Below are 12,625 nucleotides of genomic sequence, written 5' to 3' on the forward strand. Positions count from 1 at the left end.
TTTTTTTTAAATGCAGGCAACTGAATTAAATGGTTTGGTTTAAATTTTCTAGATAGAAAAATAGCATATATGTAAAAAATATTGTTTGGCAGCAATAATTTATTTTTAGTGATCTCCTGGTGAAAGTGCTTCAGGTCTGTTTCATCAGCTACTTTAGAATAGGTGTGTATGCATTTACCTGCTGGGAAAAGATGAGGGAAAACTTAATGCTCTTCATTTCTTGTTTATGCTCGTGGTAGATCTCCTTATTTTCTAAGTTTATAACCTATAAAATGGTCACATATTATTAGGCTTTTAGTACTTACGGATTCCTTTCTGGATATAATCACATACTTACAGGTAGTAGATATTTAAAAGATGCGTGTTTTAAAAAAGCCATCAGATAAACAGTATTTGAAAACAAAGTTGGAAAAAGGGAGTTGTTACTTAAGCTGAAGACCTGATTTCAGGTACTTTTGTTTTTATCATATGCTGTTTACGTATGTCAGGATTAATACAATATAGTTTGCTGCGTCTTAAAATATCCCCTCAAAAAAATCCATCAAGCTTATGGATGGACTCCTCTTAGCTGTACCTTACAGGAGTAAATTATATGAGAGAGATTGTTTGTTAATTATGCTCATTACGTGTCATTTTAGGTCTGGATCTTGTACGTGTCTTTTTTTTTTTTTTTTTTTGTCCTCACCCCACCATCCCAGGATTAATTAGTGTCTTTTTAAAGATTGAACCAGATGATTAATGTTCCTTTATTTCTCCTCCTGTGTCTTATTTACCGTAACACTTAGTTTCCAGATCTCTTTATACATAACATTTACAGTTCTGAGAGACCCAGAGCTTGTATTTGATTGTATGCATTTCTCTGGGGAGGGGGGGATTGTGTGTGGGATCCCTTAATTTTACACATTTTGTACCTCCGTAATTCTGTCATCCTCTTGTCCAGGTGGCCTCACATGCCGTCCGTTTAAAATTGAGAATGGAGTACATTTTCCCTTTCTTTTTTCCCCCTTGCTTTTAAAATTCAATCATATCAAGAATCCTGAGGGCAGTTTATCACATTATGAAATACAGACAGCCCTGCAAACCACCTACTTATTATATTTTCTTTCTTTCCCCCCTTAAGCACAGAGGCATATCTGTCTTTATTTGTTTTCCTAGGCAGGCAGCCTTGGTTCCTCTTGGCCTCTCTTCCAGATGCACTCACTGGATACCCTCGTAATGGAAAGCAGCAATAATGCAGGGCAGTTGCCCTGCGGCATAATTGGGCCTAGTTCTCAAGATCGGGTTAGGCTTATTCACTTATTAGATTTGTGTCTCTGAAGGGTTCAAGAGTAGGAGTCCCCGGAGTCCTTGGAAGTACCCTAGTAATTGGTGGCCCTGATATTTGAAACCTTTGTGTATTTTTTGGTTAACGCTCCTGTTCTTCTTGGCTGCTGCCAGCCACAGAGTATTTATTTTTAGAGAAATTTTTCATTGGAACAGAAAATGATGGCTGTGATGGAGTCATGACTCTGTGACTTAGCAAATTGATAAAAGGATAAAAGCATAGAGCGGTGACAGACAGGGTGGGGGTCTGGTATTATGGCCCCTCCCCTTTCTGTATGATGTTCGTCGTCAGTCACCCTGTGTTGATTCTGATAGAAGACTATAGAGTGAAATCTATGGGGAATTTGTCATTCTGAAATGAAAGCTAATGTAATTAGTACCAATTAAAGTACATTTAGTAAATTGGATTTAATCTTAATTAAGCCTGCATAATGTTGCCAATTTTTAACAATTATGTTTGAGAACATAATTAATTTAAATTTTGGTAACTGAGTAAATAGCATTAGTCTGGTAGAATTAGTTGATTTTTTTTTTTTTTTTAAAGGAGAACTGGGTGACATGACATGGAATTAGAGCATAAAATATGAATCTAATTTCTGCTACTCTTTAGTAGGATCGATAGAGCTGAGCCAAGGAAGCTGGAAACAAACCCAGAAAAGTTAGAATGGAGCATTGTAGGCCATAATGTGAATTAATGCTTCACCACTGTCTCAAGTTCCAGCATGAACACGAAGATGACAAATGGGACATAGTTAGAAATGGCACATGTTTTACTGTGATGTCTGCATAATGGAATTTTTTTAAATGAAAGAACATTGGCCTGTGTTCCCTAAGGATTTCCCAGTGAGGTTTTTGGGTTTTGTGTTTATTTTTTGGGGTGGATGGGACAGTTGGCTCACGGTTTACTTGTTACTATTTTTGATGATTTTTTTTTTTTTAAGTTTTATTTATTTTGAGAAAGAGACGGCACGAATGGGGGAGGGCCAGTGAGAGGGGGAGAGAGAGAATGCCAAGCAGGCTCTGAGCTGCCAGCACAGAGCTCCATGTGGAGCTCAAACCCACGAAACCATGGTGAGATCATGACCTGAGCCGAAACCTAGAGTCGGACTGTCAACTGACTGAGCCACCCAGGCACCCCATTGATTGTTCCTCTTTATAAATGCAGTGTGGCTTCTAAATGGGTCAGTGACTGTGGGCACAGCAGGGTGATGCATGCAGTTGATAACATTGCTAAATGCTGCTCATTCCCATCCTTCACCTGTAATGCTGTAATTAAAGAAGACCTCCCTGATGTAATCTGACAGCAGCAGTTACCTCTTTAAAAAGTGAATATCGGATGTTGATTAGGAACAGTAGGTATGTGAATTCCACCGAGAGGAGCTGTGAACGGAGATGAATATACCACGTTTTGAGGACATCTTGTGACTTTCTCATAGTCAGTCTTCTGTAATCTGAAGGTCTTTTTGCTTCTAAAAGAACTTAGCTTAGTATTTGAATTTTAGAATTAGAAAAGTTTGGAAATCTACAACACTTAGAACCTAAAAAAGTAAATACTGTACTCTCAATATACACGTTTGTGTGTTTCTGTGCATGTGTGTATATGTGTGTGTGTGTTTTTATATATAAATATAATTATTATTTTTTAATCAGAGCAGGAGAATTCCTGTTTCACTCCAAGCCATGTAAATTTTATTACGAGACTTGGGCCACAACCATTTGAGTGCTGCTAAAATATTAATTGAATAGAAATGAAAGGGCCTTGCCAACTGATAGGATATCATAATCATAGCCTCTCTGGTCGATGGTAAATGATGATAAATGACATTAGGAACCTTTTAGCAAACTGTAATAACTACAAGGAGGGAAGCAGTATGGATTTGCATTATATCTGATACCCTCTAGTACCAAGTGGATTGCCAATACTGCTTGTTTAGCATTTTCTAAGGGCAATAGGATATTGATTTCTGACTTACAAGGAACAGCTCTATTTTCACCATTGAAAAGTATTGCAGGTTGTTAAGAAGAAATTGACTTGAAGAGGCCGACTGCTGCCCATCATGGAGCAAATAAAGCAAAACTGCCGAAGCATGGTGGAGCAGCGAGACGGGCCCTCAGCAATTTGTTGCTATTAATTTACCATGCTCGACAGCAAATCAATCGGCATCTACTTCATCTGCTGGAGAAAATGCTGTCCAGGGCAGATAAAAGGCTCGGCATGGTACAGAGAATAGACTGGATTGGCCAAAAGGAGGCTGCAGTTAATGTGTAAATAAGTGAAATCAAGGCCACTGTTGCAGAGGAAGCTGTTGTTAATTAGGTTGGTGCTTTTTCGTGAACTATTTGAGAAAGTAGCCCAGGATTTGAGGAATAAAAAGAGATTTATTGAGGTTGAAGTAATATATGACTGGCATCACATTCCAGCCTTGAGTGGTCTTGATGCGAGGGTGCAGTAAATTTATTTGGGAACAGTGCTTGCGATGGAGGTCCATTTGTTTAAAGTTCTGCTTAGAGCAGCTTTCCCATAAGAAAAGTATTTTTTAAAAATATTCCTAGTTTCTTACACACCTTTTGTCTTGGACAATAAGCGCTTGGATTAGGAGGATTAGGTGCACGAATAGGTGTTTGAGAATGTAGGCAAAAATGTGTCTTGTCTTCCCGCACAGTGACTAATTATTTTTTCCAGAAATGAATGATCGAACTCTTGTATACTAATGAAAGTGAACTATTACGAAAGGTGGGATGTTCTAGCCGAAAGGAATAAGCCGATGAAAATTTTACTGGCAGAGCTTTCTTTTGCTGTATCAACATTAGGGTAATAGTCTTGAGGTTGGTGAACAGTGGGTGGACACTACGGCGCTGGAAAATCTCAAAAGAGATTACAAGTGAGATTTCGACGATGGTGCAGAAAACCTCCAGATACAGTTAGAAGAGCGTGTGCATGCTCGGGTGGGGGAGGGGCTTCTTGTGATTTTGTGTGTGTTTTTCATCGAGGCTTAAAGCCACCTCTTCTAGTGCAGGGTTACTGAGCCTTCAGTGATACTTGGATAATACTTCGCAATTAATATTAACCAGATGGTGGTGTTTTCTTACCCCTTGCCTGTCTGATCTGGACATTTGGGGATAAGGACCCAACTTCAGTCCTGCTTAGTAAATCTGGATGTCTGTAGATTTTAAATTACGTATTTTTTTCCAAAACTCGGAGAGGATCTAGCATTAGGACAATTGATACAAGCGGCAGTGCCTTGGGCAGGACCCAGTAAGCTGTCACTTTACTTCTCACAGGGCTTTGAAGAGAAGCAGAGGTATGAGGAGGAAATTTAACCTGTCAGGGTAGGTGCATAATGAGGGGTGTTTTCTGAATGGTGTGGGTTTCCCCCTTTTCTCTTCTCATCTTCTCATGCGTTGAGTTCTGAATTTTCTCTTTTTTGAGGTCTTCTAGAGTATCTGAAGATTGTTCACCTAAAGTAGTGAGCGTTGAGTGGAACTGGGATTTCCTCTCAATGGAAGTGAACGTTTTTTATGTATCCGGCATGGGCACTTATCTGGGCACACTGCCAGAATTCTTTATTCTCACGGTGATCCTAAGAAAGGGATTATGTCCAATCAAAGGGTGATTAAACAGGATGAGATCTGCACAAGGTGATGTCGTTATTAGGTAGTGGATTCAGAACTTCAGATGAATTTACCTGGGAGGATGTTTCTTGGGAGATAGGTCTGCCCTGGGTTGGAGATTCAGGCCCCCGGGGCCTTCTGGGAATGGAGAGCGCCTGGGAGACTGGTGTAGTCCTGGGGTTTGTCCTTAAGTCACTGAACTTCCGGGCTCATGCCCAGAGCCCCTGGAGCGTCCTTCAGACTCTGTCAGTGGGGGAGGGGGTGAGGGTCTCTTTCGCTTGGAATCTCCCATGGATGGAGCAAGGAGAGCTGCCTGCTTATCAAGACTGAGTTTGCTTCCTCCGTGGGCAACCTATTTCTCATCTGTTTACAGACTTGTTCTTCCATTTAACTTTTATCTTTTCCTTGTGGCTTCTAAAACTATGCCTGAAGACAAGGGGCTGTTTTTTAATCACCATCTTGTGGGTTTTTGAAGGGGAAAATGGGGAGGGGAAAATGTGATGTTTTGTGGCCTCTTTGTAGTTCAGAAAGAGGCTCTTAGATGCAGGAAATCACATACAACTCAAAACTTTTAAATGAAGGTAAATATTTTGCTTTTACTGGTGAGAGGTTTTCTTTAGAGCATTCAAACAAAGGGATATTTCCTTCTCACTGCCCCTTAATCCCTCCTGGATATTGATTTTATTTTTTGTTTTTCTGGGCAGAGTTCTTTGTGACCTAAGTAATAATACCTTTGAGCTGGGTTGAACTATCTCGTGCCTTGAGGTGATGTTGCAGCCTTAGTGAAGTCAGACCCTGCTGGCGGCGGCCATTGTGCTCACACCTCGGTTCCACCTTTTCTCTCCTAGAATTTTCACTTTTTTTTTTTTCTTTTTCTTTTTGTGTTATGGAGTAGGTAAAGTACATTGGGAATTAGATGTTTAGAACGTGGACTTAGAAAAGTTATTTGTGGGCTTTATTTATTTACTTATTTATTTTTGGTCTGTTTTTTAACGAGGACATTTTCACTACCTTTGACGTGACTGGGTAGTCTGGCTTATTACGTCAGGATGGCAGGAAGGTATTTGACGGCCATGGAGCCAGTGAAGGGGATGTGATTTTTAGAAGGTACTTTGGCTCGATCCCCTTTCACACCTCCCCTTAAAAAGCCCCAGCACACCAGCAAGGGAGGCACATCCAGTAGTCTTGTGGTTGGGTTATCACTTTTGTGAACTGGGCTACTGGAGAAGAGCAGGAGACAGCATGTGGGGTGGGGGTGGGGGTGGGGGAGCAACTCTGTAAATCAGAGTGTTTACACTGATAAGGACAGTTTGTGAGGCTTAGGACTTGACTCGTTCCAAGTGTACTGCAGACCGAATTCGTGAAATTAATATTGCTGTGCTTTAAGTGAGAAGGGCTTTGCAGGTTTTTGACTTTGCCTCAGTAACAGCTATCAGTGGTAGTTGCTTTATATCTGTAAAGAGGGACTTAGCCAGCATTCGTCAACACAAATCTATATACTCTGTTTTCATTGGAATTGACCCAGTGTTTGTGCCAGGCCCTTGCTGGTTCTCTACCACCCGGCCAAAACTTTCTTCGGAGGGCTTCATTGTGTTGCCTGTGCTCCATCCAGCAGGTGGATGAAGGGCAAGGTGTGGGTTTTTTAACTGGACTGTCAGAGAAGCGAAAGACAGATGCTCCTGAATGCCCCTTAGGGACTCAGTCTTCTGGTGAGTTGTGTCCCTTGGTCATTATTTTTGAGGACTTTGTTCACAGGTACTTCAGGATTTGTGTTGCGAAGGGAGCGTCTCCCATTTCTCGGAAAGAAAGCGTGGCTGCACTCCCAGCTCGGGACCCCGGCTCTGGCTGTGGTCTGGGTGGCCGCGGTGTACCTGGGACCCCTGCGGGGACCCGGCCTGGGCAGCGGCCCTGGCAGGGAGAGGTTGAGGAGGGGAAGATGGGTATCTGCTTCCTGATTTCTTAGCAAGCTTATTCCACTTAGCAGTATTCTAATTAGGACACTGCTCTTATTTTCGCTCTGTATTCTGCGTCTCTGGGTTTGTGGATGATTTTGGTTAAGGAATTTGAAAATACAAGGAAATATAACTGGAAAGAATAGTAATTGTAGAAATTATGAGCACTAGTACCCCGTAACACTCTCTCTTTACAGAGAGCTTAAGGCATTTTATATGTTCTCCTTAATCTTCCTGATGTTCCTGTAAAGCAAGTAGCAAGCTTTGGATCCGTGTATTTATTTAAATAGCTTCTGTCAGCGGAGTACTCGACAGTTTGCCAAGCAGTGTCATTCTGCTGGCCTCCTTGAACAGATGACACTAAGGCTTAAGGGCTTAAGAGACTAGCCCAGTGTCACAGTACAGGAGGATCAGCATGCGGGCGGGGAGCCTAGGGTTCACGGAGGTCGGTGAACATGCCTGAGGTCGCATAGCGAGAGTAACTGGCAGAAAAGGAAGTAGGTTTCTTGACTTCCCTTCCAGGGCTCCCTTCACTGACCGTGCCGTTTCCAGACAACAGATAGTGTGCTGTTCCTGTGACGTTCTTGGCTGTATGCAGCGGGAAGAGCTCGGGAATGCTGTTGGCTCCAGGGAGTGTTAGGGGTCCTCTCGAGCTAGAGCTCTGATCTGGGCGTTTGTGTGTGAGTACAGAGCCTTTCTCTTTTCTTCTCTACTCTTCCAGTGCTTGGGCCCTGCCCAAAGGGAGGCTTACCATCGCAGATTAAAGTATGAAGCCCAGATCCACTTTTAGCAAAGTGCTTAATAAAACTGGCTTTTCCTGCATTCTTCAAGTATGCTATGCACACACACTGTACTTGATACAGCCTTGTTTCTCGCCAGTGTCCCCTGTCCCACTAGCATGTAAGCTTCGTGGGAACAGTGTGTTTATTCTCCGTGGTGTCCCTGGTACTGAGGACTGTGCCTGTCACACAGAAGGTGCTCAAGAAATATCTGGTGACGAGGGAATGCTCACATTCAGATTGAGTTAGCCAAGAATATGTGTGATCTCCTATTTTTAAGGCCTAATAGTTAGGTTGCAGGATAACAAAAAGTGGAGTTTCCAAGCCTAGTTAGGCCTGTGGTGCCTACTTGTTAAGTTCGTGGAAAAAATGACAGATGGAAAGGGAAGTAAAAGCGGCCTAGCTCGGCGTGCCCTTCGGGAGCGAGTTAGGATAAAGTAGAATATATGTATTTCAGCATGTGGAATCTGCCTTTTTAAAGATGAAAACATGAATGCGTCCCAACTGAATCTAAAATTCAGTTTGAACATCACTACATCACTAGTCAGTGTTAATCTGAAGAATCCCTTTTACTATTAATAAGTCTGTGCACGTGTGGTTTGAATGAGTGTGGGGAGATACGGGTCTGTGGTGTGCTTAGCTAACTACCCTCCAAGTCAGTAAAAATGCCAGTGTCTAGTTCTTTTCCAGGGACAAGGAACTTTAAAGATATGTTAGTTTTTTATTAGTGGAGATGGTATAGTGTTACTGAAAGAGTCATGATTGTAACAGTAAGTGATTTTAGAGAGCTTATTGCGTGAATAATACTTCACTTAATCTCACAATAGTCTTATGAGATTATAGTATATTATTATTTCCATTTTATATATGAAGAGTCTGAGATACAGAAATCAAGTAACTTCTTGAGATCAACCAACCAGTGAAATAGGTCCTGGGTTTGGCTCCGTTTTCAGATCATTGGTATAATAGATATTTCTGCCATATTCCAATCCTGGGTTTGGAATACACTTATTACCAGCATTCTCTCCTCTCTCGCTCTCTTTCTCCCCCACCCCCCCCCCCCAAATACTTGACCCACTCGGGGTTCAGGTTCTAGTTCTCACCTTACCAGTGACCATCTGTGTGATACTGCTGAGTACCTTAACTTCTCAGGACCACACTTTTCTCAGTTTCAATTAGTAGAAAGCAACATTGAGATCCCTTTTAGCTCCTTTGGTCTAAAATGACCCTTTGGTTTTGGTTTGTTATTTTCTGTGACCGTATGACTAGAAATTGAGATTTACTATCACTTCTTTTTAGTCTTAGCAAGTCTCTTTAAACATCTATTCTCTGAGTTTGTTTGTTTGTTTTAGCCCAAAATTAACCTGATGAGACTAGGAGTCGGAATGAATATTTAAATTTATATAGTACTTTATATATTTTACAAGGTACTTTCTCATCCATTATTTAAGTCAATAATGTTTGCTAAAGGGTTTTCCCTATCCTGTGGATGAATAAAATGAGATGCAAAAGTCAAATGATTAAGTCCCACAGTTAATTAGTGGATTGGTCAGAATTCACTGATTCATGTAATATTACTATTACACATAATATAAAAGTATGTAATACCAGTGCTTTTTTTTTAAGTTTATTTATTTTGAGAGAGAGTATGAGCAGGGGAGGGGCAGAGAGAGAGGGAGAGAGAGATTCCCAGTAGGCTCCACACTGTCAGCGTGGAGCCCGACACCTGGCTCGACCTCATGAACTGTGTGATGGTGACGTGAGCCAAAATCAGGAGTCAGACGTTTAACCGACTGAGTCACCAGGGTGCTCCGATAATTTTTTTTTTTTTTTTTTTTTTTTTATGAACACATGCACTGGGCTAGTGAACCAATCGGTTCATCTTTATTGCAGATTTTCATTGCTGGTTCATGGACTGATGACCACAGGCTTATTGATTTTTTTTGTACTTCTAACTATGAAGTCTCTAGGACAGGGACGGTACCTTTTACAACCACATGGGAGTGTCCAGAGAGCTAACGCACTGAGAGCCAGCCTGGGATGAGAATGGGATGGAGAATTCCTTGACTGGGTTTTAAAGGATCCACACGGTCCTTGAACTTCTTTGCAGAAGTTTTTCTGTGGGAGAAGAGTCCATAAGCACCCACCGATCCAGTGAGGAAACCCAGACCCAAATGAAAGAGTTTGAGAACTACTCTCTGGAGCAGTGGTCTCAAACTGGGGCGGTTCCTTTTTCCCAAGGACGTTTTTGGCCGTGTCTGCACGTGTTTCTGGTTGTCACAACTTAGGGGCGCTGTTGGCGTGGGATGGCTAGAGGCCAAGAGTCAGCCTTACCTGGCTGCCCTAGTTACTTCAGTCAGTTTGAGAGAACGTGTCAAGCCGTGCTTATCTTTTCAGATTTTCTTGGGATGACAAACACAGTAAGGTTGGTGGTAGTAGGCTCTTATTTCAGGTTCTGAATGGGGATATTACATGGTCTTCTGTAAACCACTCTCTTTTCTTTTCTCTTAGAAGGAGGCTTTTTCATTGGGACTGTTGGGCTAGTCGAAGTTTATTGGCTTTAGGTGAGGCCCATTTGTCCTGACTACCCATTGAGGGCCCCAGAATTAGCGTTAGTCCTTTTGCAGGGAATAGTTTTGCCCTTTGTGAGCCTGTGTTTGTCCATGCTGAATGTTGTCGGTCATTTCAGCCATTGTCTTGGACGGTCGTCTGGTTGGTACCAAGATGTATATGATGGACTGGAACCACTTGAGAACTGAGCGCGATACCTTGGCTTGGTCTGTGCCAGTTCAGGGATCAGGGCAGATCTTGCTGGAAAATAGCCCTTCTACCCTTTGACTTCATCTCCTGCTGAGGTCAAAGGGCATTATCTTGGCTTTGTCTAGTCCTGGTTACATTGTAATAAACAAAATGGAACCCCGAGTTTTCTCAGTAGCCTATGAGTCCCGAACTGGATTTGTTTTATTTTTGAATGCATCGGCACTGGTCAGTGGGCCGAAGTTTTACTTTGGGCTTACTTCTCCCCCCGCTCCATATTCCGTTGAGCTGTGCTGTGAATGTGGGTGACTATTTTAAAGGCTTTTGATTTTTTGGGACATAGAATTGTTTTGGAGTGTGGCTTATTACCACTAAGTACATCTACATTGGTTAACCTCAAAAAAATATAGTTAACCTAAAGTGGCCAATAAAAAACATGGTGGCAATTCCACAGTTTTACTTGCTTGAGTATTTTTTGGCTAACTTGGAGAACACAGAATCCTTGTTTGGGCTTCTTAATGGAGAAATTGTGTCCTGCAAAATTCCAGAATGTCCTTCTTAAGCTTTTACCTTTATGTAGGTTCCAGGAATGTGGAGGTGACAGTTTGGCAGCTCTGTGTCCTTGTGAGCCTTTCCTTCCATTTACAAGGTGGCAGATTTAGGAGAGGCTGGGTCAGGCATAATACATTTATGTACAAAGACCTGGCTTTTTAGTATGGCTGTGTATTTCCAAATGCTCATAGATGGCTCGTAGTTGGGACCTATTGTAACCAGATCTAAGCAGAACTGATAGGATTTTCTTATAATCGAAGCAAGAATTCAGAATATTTTGCATCAATTTTGGATGCATATAGAAAAAATTCTGGTAAGATCTTTGTTGCTTTTGGGTTGTTAGATGGTATTCATGCCAGCTTCCCCACTTAGATTTATACATCCCACTTTTTTCTTTGATTCAGGCGTATCTTGGAGGTATTGTCAGGTTTAGTTCCAGACCATCACTATAAAGCAAATACTGAAATCAAGTCAAATGAATTTTTTGGTTTCCCAGTGCATATAAAAATTAAGCTTCTCTTCTACTGTAGTGTATTTATTAAGTGTGCAGTAGCATTATGTCTGAAAAAACCATGCACATACTTACATTGAAAAACACCTTTGGTAAAAAATGCTAGCCATCATCTGTGTTTTCAGTTAGTTGTAATTACTGATCACAGATCACCCTAAGAAATAGAAGAATAATGAAAAAGTTTGAAATATTGGGAGAATTAACAAAATGTGACACGGGCATAAAACAAGCCAGTGTTGTTGGGAAGATGGCGCTGATAGACTTTCTTGATGGGCTGGTGCAGACTTTCAGCTTGCAGAAAAATACAGTATCTGCGAAACTCAGGAAACTGAAGCATGGTAAGATGGTAAAATGAGGTATGCCTGTATTTGATTTTCCAGTTTGAAGGCATACTTTTGCCACATTTGTTTGTTTGAGGCGCACCCCAAGCTTTAACTATCTGAAATGGAAATATGTAGCTTCTCAAATAGAAATATCTAGAACCAGACCTACAGAAGCTAAGATGATAATCTAAAGACTTTAAACCTGAGCAAGAACTTAACCCTCTTGAGGTTGTTTTATTCCTCCTACATTGAGAGAGCTACTTGGTCAAGAGACCTCGGAATTAAGGCAAAAGCCCTGATGGCTTTTAATTGTTCTTTGAGCAAATGCTAATTGACCTCCCACTACTTGCGGGGCACACTTTGAGGTCTAGGGAGTTAGAAGAGAGGACAGGCTTGCCTCTGTGGAGATTCTAATCTTTTTATGGCATTTGGACCAGTGTGAACAAAACAAGTTCTCTGACATGGCACTCTGACAGAGACGGAAGAGGGGCAGTCAGGAGTGATTAAGAGCGCTGTTCTTGAGACAGATTCAGGGACATTTCAGTTGGACCTTGGGGGCAGCGGGGGGAGCACTTAAGAAGAAGGGAAAGGGGATGATTCCAAGTGGAAGCCACATACATGGATGGGAAAGGGCCGTGTCTGTTCAGGTTCTGGTTAGCATTTCTAGCTTGGTTGGGATAGGGGGAGAGAATGGTTGAGAAGGCAGATGTGGGATTCATCTACAGAAGGCCTTGAATGCTAGTATATTATGTGAGCTGTTGGACGAAGGCAAAACGAAGTTTTAATCAGCCAGGAGGGCGAGGGTGTAGCAGCTAG

The 12,625-nt window shown here is 41.8% G+C and overlaps 1 protein-coding gene across 12 annotated transcripts in view; it reads left to right on the forward strand.

The window, feature by feature from the left end:
- LOC122204905 (transducin-like enhancer protein 4) overlaps positions 1–12,625 on the forward strand; it is a 141,141-nt gene that overhangs the window by 4,798 nt on the left and 123,718 nt on the right. The window lies entirely within an intron of this gene.

This window comes from Panthera leo, chromosome D4 (assembly GCF_018350215.1).
Source record: "Panthera leo isolate Ple1 chromosome D4, P.leo_Ple1_pat1.1, whole genome shotgun sequence".
NCBI lineage: Eukaryota > Metazoa > Chordata > Mammalia > Carnivora > Felidae > Panthera > Panthera leo.